Consider the following 17,785-nt stretch of genomic DNA (forward strand, 5'->3'; position numbering starts at 1 on the left):
GAACAACAGAAACGACATAACAACGAAGTAGCGAAAGAGGCAACTAATGACTGCAAATGCAAATCGGCAAAACGGTAAAACGGCAACCAACTAACGGTCGTTGGTGTAGGGCCGGCGTGACGCACTGACTAACAACTCCGCTGACTGCAGCGCAGGTGGAAAATTTAGTAAATGTATAAAACTAACTGGTCGTTGAAAAAACGAGCTCAGTCGTGAACGGTACTTGGGAAAAGCGTGTCCGTCTGTCCGCGTTAAACAAAAACGAAACAAGTGAGTTAGTTTGAAAGAGGCAGAGGAAGAAGGGGAATGATGATGACGCGTAGCGAATAAATGCACTTTAAACGATCCCAGCTAAACGATTGACGAATTGAGCACATATCGGCAACTGAAACAAAATTGAAAACCCATTAAAAGAGAGAAAGAGAGAGACGAAAACTGCTTGTGGGCAATGCAATCGGAAAATCTGTAAATGAGAAACTAAGAGTTGTTGTGTTGTTGTATTGTTGTTGACGCCAACCGGTCTCGTGCTAAGCTCGACTTGGGTGCGTGCAGTCGCCAATCGCAGCGCCAGCGCTTGGAGCTTTGTGGTGCTCAACGGTCAGCAGTAAGTGTAAACAAATAAGTATGTACATATGTATGCAATGGCATGTTTGCATGTTGAACGGCTGACTTTAACAGCTGTGACACAATAAAGTGCAGTTATTGCCAAGTTGAAAATATGTAAATGCTTTGCCAAGGCAGCCGAGCCAACTTGTGCTTGCCTGCATGCAACGAGAACCGCAAATGTGCCGGCCTTTGGCACTCGGTGTGCGTAATGCTGAAGAAATGCGTTACTCGGCCGGGCAAAATTTAAAAAATTTCAACAAAACAAATAAATGAATTGAAATGAACACGAGGGAAGTGAAAAATTGCAATAAAATTAAGTGGATTAGAATGAAATGAAAAACGTGATTATAAAAATAATAAAAATTGAAAAAATAATGATAATAACATAATTGTAGAACAATGATATGTATATTCTATTTCTAAAGCAAAAATTAAGTAATATTTATATAAACAGTTATATGTTCATAATTTTTTTTACCTATTTTACTAAATACAAAAATTATATATTTATATACATATGTATATCTATTTACACACGTGGCCACGCAAACCTTACCACAACTTTTTTTGCAGTACTTTTGCAATTACAGCGATTTAACTTATCACACCTTTCTAAAAATTTAAATATATACGGAATAGGATATAATACTCAACTAATGAGAAGCTTCGTGAGGAAATAATTTTAATTTTTATACTATTTGTTATAAGAAAACTATGAACTTTTATATTTAAAAAAGAGTTTTTATTTTGTATTCTAGTTCTTTCATTTTTGAACAAGTTTTGCATTGTTTTTTTGATATGATAAATTAATAAATATTTAATTAAGTGGTTTAATATGCAGTTGAACCACCTTTGGCAACTATAACTGCTTGGACAAAGACGTTTTCAAGGCATTCCGTTGAACTTTCTTGCCCCCACATATTATTTAGTATTTTTTTAATTCAATCATTGCCCGAGTTGAGCTATTTTCTTTTTCATGGCATGCCAAAGATTCTCGATCGGGTTCAAATCAGCAGAATTTCCTGGTCATGTCATATGCAATATCCCAAAGTCTGCAAATGTTTTCTGAACCAGCAAAACAAGAAAATGTAGACAGATGACATTTTTCTAAATATAAACATGAGAATATATCGGTGATTAAAAGCATATAAAACTTACCGATTTAGTCCGATGACACGGTGCGGAGTAGTCTTGGAAGATGTTCTGCGAAGTATGACCATATTGCTCTTCTACGACGGGCAAGATAAAATGGATCCCAACTTTCGCTATACTTCACAGTATTTATCATTCCATCAATAAAGAGAAAGGGACCCCGGTTATAAAAAGGAAATCATGCGCACACCAGTTGGCTTTCAGGATGTTTAACCGTTCTCATCACACAATTTTTGGCGAAACGTTTACCCGGAAATCGACGGATATGCGGTAAATGGGCGTTGTAGTAGCAAATTAAATTTGCTTTCATCCGACCATATCACCGTTTTCCACTGCTACAAGGGCCAGTTGAGCTGTGTTCAGAAATATATATATAAATATTCCGATTTTAAACGAGCAAGTCTTATTTTCTTCATTAAAAGCGGTTTAGCCGCTGGTTTCCGCGTATTCAAACCATAGTCCTACAACCTCCTCCGTACTGTTGCCGCACTTATTGCCTCATTGTATTGCCCCTCTAAGTGGCGTCTTATCTCTATAAAGTTTTACAGCAATCTTTTAAAGAGATTCTATGGACAACACCATTATTCGAGGCGATGTCCTCGTCTCAACTCTACCGTAACGCTCCAAACGATCTTTAGTTAGTTTTTTTTTTACAAATTGATTCCTGTTGGATGTATTATTATTATTATTATTTTTCAAGCAAATAATTTAATTTTTTCGAGTTACACGTAATCTCTGATGACGCCAAAAAATAACTTTCTCATTTCTATAGCGATTTCGGACTTCTACATGGAAGAAACCTAAAAGCATTCTCGTGAAACTAGATATTGTCCTTACAATGATATATAGTACTTTCGAAAAAATCGAAAAAAAATTTAAAATTGACAAAAGAAAAGTTGATTTTTACACAAAATTTTGGTCATTCAAAATTTGATTTTTGATTAGATCAAAAAATTTAAAAAAAAATTATAGTTATTGAATCATTAGTTTTAACTATTAGAGCTGTTTGACTCAAGGAACTATATTATTTTTGATTGAAAATTTTAATATGTGTTTTCAAAGGGTTCGTCCCGTGTGACCGTTTAAAAAAATCGATTTTTTTCTTGTATAAATCAAATCTAGAAAGCTCGTAAAATTTGAAATGGAATGTTGTTGGAAGGTTACAGAACGGATAAAGTAAAGTTTTTGTTATTGTATCGGCAGAATTCCGCCGAGTTAATAAAAAACCCGCGTCAGTTCCGATTACGTAGACCCGACTGTCGTGGGAGCGGCAGGTATTTAAAGCGCCTCACCTACACAACTGCATCTTCAGACGTATTTTTCTCGAAAATAGGTTTTTTAACTGTCGTCCACGATTTCTCAAAAACGATTCCTTCGACTGCTTCAAAATTTTAACGGTAGAATCAACGCACATGTGCTTATCGTCTGAGCTCAGTTTTTTGAAAAGTAATGAGGCGTTTCTTTCATAAAAATGAGTCTTAAAAAAAGTAAATTTTGGGGTTTAATATTGAAAAGCATTCAAATATTCAATATTTGTAAAAGATGCTAGTTCTGGCGATATTTCTATATACGGCTGTTTTTGATTTAAGGTTAGCCAGTTGTTGCAGCGGAAGAAAACTTTCCTGTAGAAATTTCTAGGCCTGGTAGCGAGTTGAGAGTCCTTGGCCGGACTGTTGTGAGAACGCCAACTCGTTCTGTTGTAATTATGGACGCGATTTGTTTACTTTTTTTCTTAATTGGGTACCATTGGTGCGCTAAATTTTTTAATTAAAACATATGTTTACTTAAAAAATTTTTAATTACAGCTAAAGTGTTATTTAATATGTGGTACAAATTTGGAAGCTCTGTGGCTTTTCATCGCAATTTGAAAAATTCGGATTCATTCGAAATATCAAACAAATATTGGATTGTTTTAAATTTCACAATTTCATACTCTATGTGCAGCTGAAATAGGAAAAGCCCCAAAAATTGGAAAAAAATTTGGCTAAAAGTTAAATTAAAATAAAATACAAAATTAAATTTTTTAAATAAAATAAAATAAAATGGTAAACTGATATTCATTATTTTATACATAAATATGTATATAAAAAAAAGCAAGTTAAAAGTCGTGGGAGAAAAAAAATGTTGGTTAAGAAGATATGCCATTAAGCTCCTCATTAGACATATTCATTGAATTATGGTTGCGTGTGTGTGAAAAAGCGTTTCATTGTAGGTGTGTTGGTGAAATGTGCGCACCGAAAGCTCATACGCGCATCTGTCAACAACATCGCGTGATAACTGATAGATGCAGCATGCCAAATGCTCGCAAAATATGCTACATATGTATGTATTTAAATGAAAATATTCATACGAATGAACGTGTGTATGTATGTATGAATTCACAAGAGAGAAACACAACATTTATCTGGTAATCTATTTTTATCCACTTGTCACTCGTTAAAAACACTTTCTAGTTCAAACGTTTAAATGAATTAGTCAAAATATTTGCTTTACATATGCGCGCTACATGAAAAAATACAATATATACAACAGCAATAATAGCAACAAAAGCCCAAACAGTGTTCGGCGCACTTTTTCTAATGACAATGGCACGTTGTGGCACATCAGGCCACCATGAAAACGACGGCGGCGGCAACGTCATTTGGCAAGCATTGCCAAATTTGTGAAATGTGTGCGTACATGTGTGTGTGTGTGCATGTGCCGACAGTTGTGGGCAGTGAATTTAATAAAATAATGGGAATGAATAATTAAAACAATATACTATATTTATTTACTAACAAGGTGATGAAAATCTAGCAGTGGATAAACACAAGATCTGATCTAATCTAAGATTTGTTATTTTATAATTCAATCACTCGTGTTTGATTTTGTTTTTGTAGGCTAGGCACGTGTAAATTTTGCTAAACAAAAAATAATTAAACATTTCTTATGGAGAATAAGTGTTAGACAACTAAAGGTCTAAGGAAAATTAACAAAAAAAAAAGAAACCAGAAGCGAGCACAAAAACTCGCTTATAATATAAATAACGGTTAACAATTCACATGCGAATAAAAATGACGAAAGTGTTCAAAAAAAGTTTTAAAAGTAAGTAATGCAGCTTCTGGTGTGACTGAGCGAAAAACGGCTAATAACTTGATAGCCTATATATACATACATACATACTTATATATATTTGTACACACATATGTATGTGTACACGTAGGTGGTTAAGTGCATTACGCGGCGGTTTTATTTTGTGCAAATGAGCTGGCAGCTGGATCGTGAATTAGACCCCAATATGGGGTCTGTCTGAACTAGGTTGTTTTGTAAATAAATCTGTGTGCCTACGCATACATACATATTTATTTTTACATACATACATATTTCTATTTAATATTACACGCATGCATACATATTTTCATTAAAATCTAAAATATACATATGTATATACATATGTGCAAACGAAAAAGTATGAATGAATTTCATTTAGCTTTTGCAGAATAAGCGATTTGCTAATATGGTATAAGGAGAGCAGAGAAAAAAAAGAGAGAGGGTGATGGTTTGTGGGAGTTACTAAGTGTTAACTCAGTTAATAAATATTACTATTTTTTAATGCCATATATTAAACTTTTTTAAATATTATGTAAAATATTATATTAATCGATTCTCTCTGACGTTAGAGCTTTGAAATATTTTAAGATGTAACGATAGTTAGTCATTATCTTATATGTATGTCGTCTCATAGATCATTCAAAGATTCAATATATATAGATATATATACATATATATATATCGTGATCAAAATTAACCCGGACTGGTCCATATAAATTCCGTACCGAAAGAGAATCCATAAAATTTGTTTATACATATATATGTACATATGTATTTGAAGTTTGATCTTCATATGCCAACTAGATTTGTTCGAGGAGTGCCTAACCTCGCTAATCAATAGCATCGAGTGTCTTTGTGATAAGACTGGTACGGGTGCCGGGTCATAGCGGAATCGCAGGTGATGAGCCAGCAAGGAAAGGTATCCTAGAACCGCTATTGGTAGAATGGGAGTGGGTCGGTGCTCCTCTATCCTCTTATGTTCTACTACTAGATAGCTGGGTTTCGCGTTTTGCTAATCTATAAGTCGGAACACAGGAGTTCTTCTTTTCTATGGCTTCACAAAGGTCTTCATACTTGTATACCAGTCCACGTGCGATCTTCGATCAGCCATCTAACCTAACCTAACCTAAGTAGAACCCCCACGTTTCAACGAACACAATTAGTTGAGTTACACAAAGTATTCTGTGATGGTCGTAAAGTAATCCAAAACTTATCTAATTCAAATCGGCCATTTATCGTTAATAACGATAATATCGGAAAAGTTAAAAAAGCAGTACGTGAAAATCTTGGCGTTGGCATCAGATAAATAGCAAAGAAGCACCGCATCTCTTACATACAGGGTTTGTCCGGAAAGTAATAGGACTGATTTTCTTCCACCGCTACTTTACTTCGGAGCGTGCATCGACTGGATTCGGTAGAGGGTAGAGTTGTCTCCGAGCACCTGGAGAGTCAGGACAAATATTTTCGCGCGATGTGTTTCTGTGAGTGGTGCAAGTCGAAAATGCAGCAGAAGTACGCGATTAAATTCTGTGTGAAACTCAGTAAATCTGCGACAGAGACGTTTGATATAATCAAGCAGGCTTACCCAAATGTTGCTTTAGCAAGAAGTGGTGTGTATCGGTAGCACCAGGTCTTTTTGGAGAGCCGAGAAGAGTTCGCTGATGAAGACCGTTTTGGGAGACCTGCGACTTCGGCAAACACTGACAATGTGACTCGTGTGCGTAAAATTTTGAACTCAGACCGTCGACTAAGTATTCTTTTAATTGCCCAGATGTTAAATTTATCAAAATGTGTGGTTCATGATATTGTGACTTGCGTAAGGTTTGCGCGAAGGTGGTCCCAAAAGTGCTCACTGACGACCAGAAATTGCGGCGAGTGGAAGTTTGGCAAGAAAATTTTAACATGTGTGAAAGTGATTCCCAATTTTTGAATAACGTAATCACTGGTGACGAGTCATGGATCTTTTTGTTTCCTTGCCTAAAAAGGCTGATTTTGAGACGACAGAGGGGATCCGAGCAGCATGCACCTCGGCTCTCAAGGCTAATCCGGATAATGCCTTCCGTGACGCCTTCAATGCTTGGAAATCGCGCTGGCAGCGCTGCCCCGACGCAGAAGGAGCTTAAATTGAAAGTTTGTAAAGAACTGTAACGATTGGTTCAATAAATTTTTTTAAATGACACAATCCTATTACTTACATATGTACTCACTTAAAGCCTTCCAAGCCGAGCCTCATAAAAAGTGTATGGAAAATTTTATTAAGTGTTAGCATGCTTATAGTGTCCCAAAAGGGGGCTATTTTGAAGACAGTAGTAGTAGAAATTTGTATTAAAATAAGAGAAAATATAGTTCTTTTGGCCAGTCAGTGATATCATAATATCTTTTCTTAAGACTATCATGTAGAGAACCATGTATGCTGATTATACCTCTCACGAGCATACATATTCCGGTATTATTGGTTGCTACTTGGATGCGAGGTTTTAGTAGTATTACGAGAAGTTTTCCCAACCAGTCGCACAAAGTATCACTTATTTAAGTGTAAGGAATGTGTGCGTACTTGCACTTTCCAAAGCGATGCTGCCTGCTGTGTTGTTTTGGCACAGAGAGCTGCATCATTCACTTTATGAATGAACTCGTTGCTCTCTTGCGTCTCTTGTTGAATGAAATTGGTTAAGTTGTGTTTTATTATTATTGCAGCCATTGCTTTTGTTGCTGTTATTGCCGCCTTCAACATTGCTCACCGACATGTGCATTCATGTTTCATCTTGTCAGACACTTTTAGCTAAACTACTTTGTCTTTTGTGGCAATGAGTTCATGTAGCCAGCAAGCACCGGTGTTGTTATTATTTTGTTGTTGTCGTTGCTTGCATTTTATTTTGATTCCACCGCTTTATGGTGAACGCGACGCAGTGCTGCCCACAATCGCCGCGCTACTCTTCATCCTTGAGTTTCGCCGTTGCGCCTTTGTGATGGCAAGTGAACACTTTTTATTTCCACACACTTCCATACATATGTACATACATAGCTATGCACCGTTGTGCTTTTATGAATGTGTTTCCATGTGTTTACAGCCATGCTTCGCTTGCCCCTCTTCAAGTAGGCATGTGATATTATTGTTGTTGTTAGCGTACTATTTACCTTCCCATGCTTTTTGCTTGCTTTGCTTAATAAAGCAACAAAAAAACGAATAAAAAACAGCAACAACAGCTATAAAAATATTTTTAATGTGAGGTGCTCTTAATTTTGTAGGTTAAATGAGTTTGCTTTATGGATGTGAAACAATAAAACGCACCGCTTTGATAGCAGCATGTGTAATAACTACAACAGCATATCCATGAACACGTGCATGTAGGTATGTATGTGTGTGTGTGTACATGTATGCAATTACATTGCGAAAACTGTTGGCAAGACTTAAGTGATTTGGTTTTATGTAAAACATGTTTCTTTTTCGAGTTTGTTTGGGGTGCAAAATGTATGAGTGTGTATATGTTTACCGTTAGTAAGCCGTTAGAGCTATGAAAGCTAAAAATTTTAATTTATTCAATGCCTGAATCACAAGCCTTTATGTTGCTTCTTTAGATACCAATTCGCCATTTGTGGTGCGTGATGATGGGCAAATTTAGTGATAAATTAAAAAAAAAGATTTTCTAACATTTTTTAGGTTATACCTTAAAAAATAATAAATATTTCATAATATGGTATAGTATAGTATAATTTTCAAAACTACATTCTTCAAATTTGCTTGAAAATAATCCGAACTTTATCAATTTTTTTGTGCATGTTCTCCATTTAATAACCTGCCAGTTTTTAGATCTGAATAAAATCAAATTTTCGCAGGCTTTGCGTGGATTCAGACAAAACAATGAAATTTATTCGAAATCCGTAACTTATTACCGATTCACAAAACATATCTACTTGGACATGAACTCCTTGGGAGAAATTTTTTGTTTTGTTACATTCGGTTTTAGCTTATAACCGGTGATCCAAACAGAGGTACTTTTTTCAATAGCCTATTTTTGAAGGATCACGCGTGAGTGGTGTCAAGCGGTCGTGTTACATTTCATCGTGGAAAGACTTTCACCCGAACAACATTTACAAATCGTTCAAGTTTATTACGAAAATTCACGTTCTGTAGAGAAAGTGTTTCGCGCTTCGTTAAACTTATGGTCAACATAATTATTCTACTGACCGCTGAGCGTACTATTCGCAACACTATCACCAATCTTGAGACCCACACATTCATTATTGATTAATATTCGACAGAATAGACCACGTCCAGTATGCAGTGAAGAAAATATAGCAGTCGTAGTTGAGAGTGTACACGAAGACCGTGAAGAGTCGATTCGACGTCGTTCGGAATGACTTGGCTTATTTTACGTTGAGATATTAAATTGAAAGCGTACAAAATATAGCTTGTGTAAGGATAGAATCCACTCGACCTTCACAAGGGATATCGCTTATGAGCTCTGTTGCAAGAAGATCCGACGTTTTCGAGCCAAATTTTGTTCAGCGATGAGGCCCGTTTCTGGGTCAATGGGTATGTAAACAAACAAAATTGCCGCACTTGGGGCGAAGAGCAACCTGAAGAAATTCAAGAGCTGCCATTTTATCCAGAAAAAACAATGGTTTGGTGTTTGTTTGTGAGCCGGTGAAATCATTGGTCAGTATTTCTTCAAAAATGAGTACGTAACCGTCAATGACGACCCTTATCGCGCCATGCTTACTGATTATTTGATGCCTGAAATTGAAGCTCGTGATCTCGACGACATTTGGTTTCAACAAGAGGGCTAGATGACTGACATCGCATCAATCAATGGATTTGATGAGAACAATTCGGTGAGCAGATAATTTCACGTTTAGAGCTGGTCGATTGACCACCAAGATGGTACGATATCATACCTTTTTCCTGTAGGGATATGTAAAGTCTAAAGCCTATGCGAACAATCCCGTTTCGACTCAAGCCTTGGAGCAAAACATCAGGCGTGTCATTTACCAATAGAAATGATTGAATGAGTCATCGAAAATTGAATTCAACGGATGGACGATTTAAGACTTATTTTAAAAAATAAATGCCAATTAATGTTCTTTCGAATGATAATAAACATTCCCTATTAGATATGAAGTTTCTGTGTTTTTTCTTTAAAAATGCTGGGAGCCTCGAAATGGATCTCCCTTTAGAACATGGTAAATTTTTTTTTTTAATTTGCTGCCATTTGGTAATATTTTCATATATTCCAAAAATCTTATGTCTAGACATAACTGAACTCTATTCGGGGACATTATATAAACAAACAATTTTTGGTTTCAAGGTTCCGGGGGTGAAATCTATTGCCGAAAAGTCGACTACGTCGTGCGAGAGTACTGAGTGAATTTTAGGACGCGTTAAGGGTGGAGTTTTGAAAAAAAATATTGTTTTTTTATATGCAAATTTGAAAATTAATTTATCAAACAAAAGAAAAATTTCTATAATTAACATTTAAAGTATGTTTTGCAATCCATCGTCAAATATAAGTTCGAAATTTGAGCGCGAAGGTAGCCGATCCTTTTAAAAAGTTCGAAATGTTCCATATATAATAGCGCAAATATATACATATATATATATATATTGTACATATGTCAGCATATCAAGACTGATAGTGAAGGCAGTGGCGATTCTGCACTTTATCTGCCAGCTGGCAGACGCAATATCCGTGTAATGAAAAAAGAAACGGAACTACATGAACCTGTGTTTACCCAATTATTTATTTATTGTCATATTGTTGGCGCTTATATTTATGTATAAGCCAATTAATATGAAAGAATTGCGATCCGAACTGATTCATAGTGCGAGTGTCGACCTTTCGAATGGGTTTCCCAACGAACAGTCATATCTGGTTAACGTCATCCGCAATGCCACGACATACTTACACACATACTCATACATAAACATATGTATGCATATGGGTGTACGGACGTTTGGCGCAGCGTCGTTGATTTGTGCGTTTACATTTGCCATTTACCTCTAATAACTTAATGCTAATGTTTATTTATTTCGGCGTTGCGTTGTACTCGTTTATAAAAATTGTGGCTCATTTATCGGTAAATATTTATTTGCGCTGCTCCACATACACGCGCGCACACACACACATTAATGATGCATAAATTTTCGCTATTCATGCCAAGGTGTTCGGAGCGCGAAAGTGTTCACACGCCGCCTTTTGTGTTCGCCGGGTCAACTGTCAATATTACTAATACGCCCCGCACACGTCATCACCGAACCGGTTATCTGCTCACATTTGCATACGAGCGTTATTCGCTGTAAGCGTGCGGTATGCGCCCGGCCAATTGTTGTTGGCCATTCGATGGCTTATCTCTTGACGGATTGCACCTTACTCATAGGCCTCGCCATCGTCATCATCACCTTGCTCATCACGAGCATACATACGTCGCCGGCATTCCAAAGTGATTCATTTTGGGGTATGTGCGTGTGTGTGCAAATTTCATAATCGCTGGCGCAGGCGCCGACACCGGCACGAGCACAGAAGCAGGTGTGATTGCATTCCAATGTGAAATTCATTCAAGAATCAGGTATATTCTCGTATCACTCTCACGAAGCTGCTGTGAATAGGTTAGGCGTTTGTTGTTGTTGCTGCATGCCTGAACCCATCTGTATAGATCTCAATAATAAATGTTGTGAATGGCGTATATTTGTAACAGTAACATTGTATTGAAAGCGGGGTGATTTATGGGCGTTGTAAATCACTCAAATTTTGGGGAAAAACTTCCCTTTCAATAAAAACATAAAATTTGTATAATACTTAACCTAAAAGTAATTCGTTTGTAGTAATAGCAATGTTGTGTTTGTGGCTTGCAAAGGCATATTGTTCTGGAAATTTGAAATATTGCGCAAACCGATAACAAGCGCTGTTGGGATGGATTAAAATTTAAATCGAGCTTAAAGGTTTTAGCTGACTCAACCAAACTTGCTTGAGAGATGTGTTCTTGGCACTTCTACAAGCAGTAACATATAATGTAACGGTTATGTTGAAAATTACTAAAATTATGATAACTCACTGGACAATTTCTCCACAAGCATTAAATTTCACAACCAAGATTTTGGGGAGAGCTTTAAAGTGTAAAAGTAATGGGCGTCAGCTTTTAGGTAAAATACAATATCACAGGAACTACGCGACCAATTTTAACCAAATTTAGTATGTGAATATTCCTATAATGCACTGTTAAAAATCGGCCAACAATCACGCCTGCTTCCCATATAACACAACTTTCAACTCCAATCGATTCTTTCACTTACATTATACAAATCACCAATGAATATATCGGGAAAAAACTTTGCACAAGTAGTGGCAGTGGCCTCAAGATATTTAATTTTATAGGCAAGAAATGTTGAAATCGGTCTCTAAGTTTACAAAGTCCCAGACACCAAATATCTGGGCCTCGGTGCATTTGGCTGATTTTTTGCCGAACTCATCGGTCAATCTGTGAGTTGTAGTATTGAAATTCGTGGAGAATACTTTTGTGCAAAAAATGGTACATAAAATCGGGTCAATGTCTTTAGCCGCCATATACTTAATATGAATATTTTCAAACTTTCTCTTGACTTCTATCGGTCAGAAAGCATCTCTTTCTAATAATAGTGCATCTACTTTCTTGTCATTGGAAATAAGGAATGCAATGCTTCCTATTTGTAATTAAAATATTGGTAGTCTAAAAAGTATTTTCGTATTGCTAATCAAACTTTAACTTATTCTTTTTTATTTATGATTTCTTCATTATTATACCCTGAACAGGGTAAATTAAGTTTGTCACGAAGTTTGTAACACCCAGAAGGAAGCGTCGGAGACCCTATGAAGTGTATATAAAAATGATCAGTATGTTGAGCTGAATTGATTTAGCCATGTCCGTCTGTCTGTCCGTCCGTCCGTCCGTCTGTCTGTATATATACGAACTAGTCCCTCAGTTTTCAAGATATCGTTTTGAAATTTTGCAAACGTCACTTTCTCTTCAAGAACCTGCTCATTTGTCGGAACTGCCGAAATCGGACCACTATAACATTTAGCTACCCTACAAACTGAACGATCGGAATCAAGTTCTTGTATGGTAAACTTTTGCATTTGACATGATATATTCACGAAATTTGGTACATATTATTTTTTAAGGCAACAATGTAATCTCCGAAGAAATTGTTCAGATCGGTTTACTATAGCATATAGCTGTCATACAAACCGAACGATCGGAATCAAGCTCTTGTATGGAACTTTCGCATTTGACGTGGTATCTTCACGAAATTTGACCTGGATTACTGCTTAAGGTAATAATATAATCTCCGAAAAAATTGTTCAGATCGGATTACTATAGAATATAGCTTCCATATAAACTGAACACATAGTTACTAAAAGAAATGCACCTGTGAAGGGTATATCAGCTTCGGTGTAGCCGAAGTTAACGTTTTTTCTTGTTTTCACTCATTTTTGAACAGCTGAACTTTTTTTCAACTTCCCCGACATTAATTTGTTTTTGATTAAATGAAGCTTACATTTCCAACACTATATGGTATCACACAATGCGATTGGTAGCACTGTAGATATACGACTGCAACGACATCTATTGACAAAATACGAAAAGACTTTTTCTACCACCCAATATATACGAAAATCCGTTAGATTCCCTTGCGTAAGTATTAAATGTTCGGTTACACGAATTTAAGTTTACCTTACTTGTTTTATATATCTATAACACACTGGCCACTTTCAGCAATTGAAACCTTTCTAACATAAAGGATTAAAATGAAAATTACACGAACCAGGATTAATTGAAGCCAGTTCTTTTTATTTCCTCCACAATCAACTTCCAGATTGCCTACTTTAAAGTGAAACTTTTGTTGCATTACAAAAATTGAAAGCAGTTTTCGAGGCAGATAAACTTCATTGTAGCTTTTATGTAAGTAATTCCACCACACTTTGTATGAATACCTTTGCAGACTTAAGTGCATATATTTATACATACATATGTCTACACGAGTAGTTGCAGCTAGTAAATATTGGTGTTTGTTAATTTTCACTCGTCTTCCCACGATAACTCTCGGCGCAACTGCAATTGCCGCCGTCGCTTTTCCTTCTGCTGTTTTTGACCCAATCCAACCAGGCCGTGTGTACGAGGCATTTTTCGCATTGCTTTCTTGTAAACAGTTTCCCGTCTGTTTTGCTGCAGATTTATTATCATATTGTGGAATGCGTGGAATTTTCCCCTATCGCATGCAATGCTCTCAGACATCTTTCACAAATGTTTAATGCAAATCATTAACATGCATTCGCAACAAATGTTTTTTTGTCTATCAATGAATAGGAAACTAGAAAAAACTGTTTAGCTGTTCGACGATTTTACATAAAGAAATTTGTTGAAGACCGCGAAATGGTGAAAGAAAAGAAAATAATGTCTGTTGATGTTTCGGAAAATCATTTCGCAAAACCTTAGTTGAAGTTTCTGTTAATGTGTGTTTCGCTTAGAAGAATCTAAAAAAGTTCGTTCACGATTAAAAGGCAGCCAATCTTTGTCAAGAGAACAGATTCGTACCATAACTGTCATATATTTTGGAGGTGACGTCCTTCTTGTCTGTATGACCCATTTCTCAGCGTCTTCTAGAGGGTAATGTCAATGCAGTATTGGTTGAAACTTAACCACGGCATATTTCCGACCTTAACTTTAAAGTTTGTCGGCTTTGTGTCAAATCGATTTACCAAAATGCTGCAGAGACCTTTCTGCCTTGAGCTTGGAATCTCATTAAATATGCATAATTGCAAACAAAGCGCGAGTATTCGTATGTCAACGGCGTTGGAAAAGCGCTAAAGCGGAGGTCTGGCTGATGGTAAATCAATGCGCAATGAGTCAAGCAATTGCTACTTCCGCCTCCGTCTCCGTCAATGCCAAAGCTACACGCACATATACACATATATACGAGAGACTACGTAGCTTACACTGAAAGTTCGCATTGTTCTTGTATTTGCTTGTATACACAATTTATATATTACATAACTGAATAAATGTGCAAATAATTTGAAGTGGCAATGATTATAAATTCTTTGGCCACCTGTAAATGCAGCTAAGATATAGATATCCGTTTCGTGACGACGGCATTGCCGATTAAGACCAGCTCACCTTGCCAATGTGAATTGTGGGTGCAGTATCAGACAGACTTGGCTGCTATTGTTTGGCCCAGAGTGCTTTAAATCCGCTAAATACAATATTAATATGTGCGTATACAGAAACTGGTTTGGTGCTCGGTCAACTGCCGAACAGCTGTGAATGTTCCGTTTTGGTAAATACTTGTATGTAGGCGAATAGCTGTAAAGGGGTTTGCACTCTTTGGTATAGAGAAAAACAAATGTGGAATTAACGGCGGATAGAAATGTTATTATAGTAATCAAAATCTTTAAATTCTATTGATAGACATTGCAAAACTCATTGCTTGGTTGATAGAAGATGTTAAAAATGAAAGTAGCGGGTATGTTGGGGAAGGTTAATATGCTTTCAGAATTCTCATGGCTGAGTAAATACTTCGATACATTTATGCTATAAACACCAAAAAATATTTAGTATTAGCATTTTGACAATGGCTAAGATCCATGAATTTCGATTTGTTCGAAATGTTGGAGCATCCACCATATTCACCGCCAGCGGCTTCCATTTCTTTCCAGAACACCAAAAATTTATGCGTGGCAAACGTTTTTCATCAAATGAAGAGGTCATAACGGCTGTTGAAGCGTATTTTGCAGACTTTACGGATTCTCACTGCACGGATGGGATCCACAGATTGGACGATAGCTGGAACAAGTGTATTAATGCTTCGGGAGATTATACTGAATACTAAAGCGTATTTTGAATCATAAAATTGTGTTTTTCTTATCAAAGACAAAAATTATTGAACAACATGTTTTCTTCGTATTTAGTACGGTGTTAGGTTATTTTGCATTGTAGGTGACGACGGGTATAAATATATATTATCTCCTTTTTGATATAGCAAATATTTCAAGCAATCATGATATAAATTCATAATTTAATATTGTGGCATAATCATTTTTGTATTAAGCGCAATTTTTCTCGATACTGGAATGGTACTACTGGTTACTTAGTTATAAGCGAGAAGGACAAGGAACCTTGCACTCAGCCAGAATACGGTTAGTGCTTTTCTAGACGAGCTTACCTTACATATATGTATGTACCTATCAACATATCTTCCTGAGTTATGCGTATTAGTGCAGAAATATTTTATTAATTACTTTGGTATTTTGTATGTGAATGTGTGTTGTATATAGATAAATTTTCTACCTTGTGTGCACGATTCATACACCTGGGCATTTGGAATTCTACAGTAGCTAGCAATATAAAGGCAGTAGTAATATGGCAAATAAAAACATTAATCAGAAACGCCTTTCTATGCTTTACAAATGCGTAAAGAGATTCTGTTTGAGTTGGTACTACAAATATTTGGACGGTTCTCAGAAGTGATTTCTTCCAAAAACGACAAAATACTGTTCACTACCGTTTGGAAATGTGTTTAGGAGCTCTTAAATTTAGCATGATTATGGATATTAAAATTATTAAATCAGTTTTACTTAGAAGAACTCTCAGCATATACTTTACAATGTTTGAGATATGACGAATAATTGTGTTTTTTCGAAAAGAAAATGTTCTAAGCTTGTCCTATAATATTTTGAACCCTAAAACGCAAACATAAAAAAATAAAAGTTTCAGGTTATAGCTTCTTATAGATGCCAGCTTTCTGCACGCTACTGTATTCTAGTACACTTGTAAGTACATTTCGCTTTGAATGCTTGCACATGGCTCAACGTGCTCATGAGTGTGTACCTTGGCCAGCCGCAGATGGGCTTGCCTTTGTCTTTAGCGGTGAATGCTTGCAGGTTGGTGCCGTTGGCATGCCGCCGTCGCTGCGTTCGGTGATAGGATGTGCCGATGAATGAATGAAAGAGTGCAAAAGCACACTTTTAATAACGCGGCGTGCATGTGCGTGTGTGTTGCAAGTAGCGCACATTGAACTCGCCAATCGATCAGCTGGGCCGGTGCACGTTGGTTGCGATACGGTCACGCCGGGTGTCGCAGTTGGCACGTCGCTTACGATTAACAATTTTCTATTATGATTGCAACTGAGCCGCCGCCGAAGCGCTGAGACATAGTATCAGAGATACCGGTAGTATCTAGTCTCTGTGAGGCCATAAGTCTAAGCTTTAACCGTTCTAATGGTAGTTCAGCAATAACAAAAGTAGCCGTAGTTTCAATGACTTTTCGACTTTGACGCGCGAAGTTGGTGTAGTGGTTGCGGTATTGTTGCTCTGTAGTTGGTGTTGCTGTTGCTGTACATTGTTATTAGCGTGTGGCTAAACGCGAAGTTTGTACTCTAGTTTCTTGCGCCACTTATCAAGAGAAAAAGTTTGCGGAGTGTAAAACATGCTACACACATATACATTAACAAAAAATATATATGCTATGGATATATGTATGTATATTCAAGCTCGCTTACATTAAGCGCTAATTGCTGGTGGCATACCATTGTTCATTTACACATACATACACATTCACTGAGAAGCGAACATGCATACACCTGTACGTATGTCCAAGTCTGGGGCAAAGACGTGTATCTGCTAAACATTTCCAGTTACTATTTTTAGTCACTTGTAGTTAGTTGCGAATTAGCGTTGGCATTAGATGAGCTTAGCTCGACCACAGTCGTATTAAGCTATGTATGCTTACTTCGGATGCTGCAGCGCCGCTGACGGTTCTGCTGTTTAACAGTGCGTCAATTACTTACGCTCAGCTGATCATGAGCTCGAGCGAAATGGAGGCATTGGCGCTTAGAGACCGAAGACGGACAGCAGATAACCGTTGCACAAGCTTTGAAACATTAGCGACTAATGCAGATATTTTGCGA

General features: G+C 36.8%; 1 protein-coding gene across 2 annotated transcripts in view; it reads left to right on the forward strand.

Moving 5' to 3' along the window:
- The first annotated feature begins 225 nt into the window (after positions 1-225).
- Positions 226-17,785, forward strand: part of LOC120778846 (protein rhomboid-like) — a 51,350-nt gene continuing 33,790 nt past the window's right edge. Inside the window, exon 1 of one of the 2 annotated variants that reach the window (XM_040110871.1) lies at positions 226-622. The gene's annotated coding sequence lies outside the window, so the exon portion shown is untranslated. The remainder of the gene's footprint in view (positions 623-17,785) is intronic. The other variant, XM_040110870.1, reaches the window with a different exon arrangement.

The sequence above is a fragment of the Bactrocera tryoni genome, chromosome 5 (genome assembly GCF_016617805.1).
Source record: "Bactrocera tryoni isolate S06 chromosome 5, CSIRO_BtryS06_freeze2, whole genome shotgun sequence".
NCBI lineage: Eukaryota > Metazoa > Arthropoda > Insecta > Diptera > Tephritidae > Bactrocera > Bactrocera tryoni.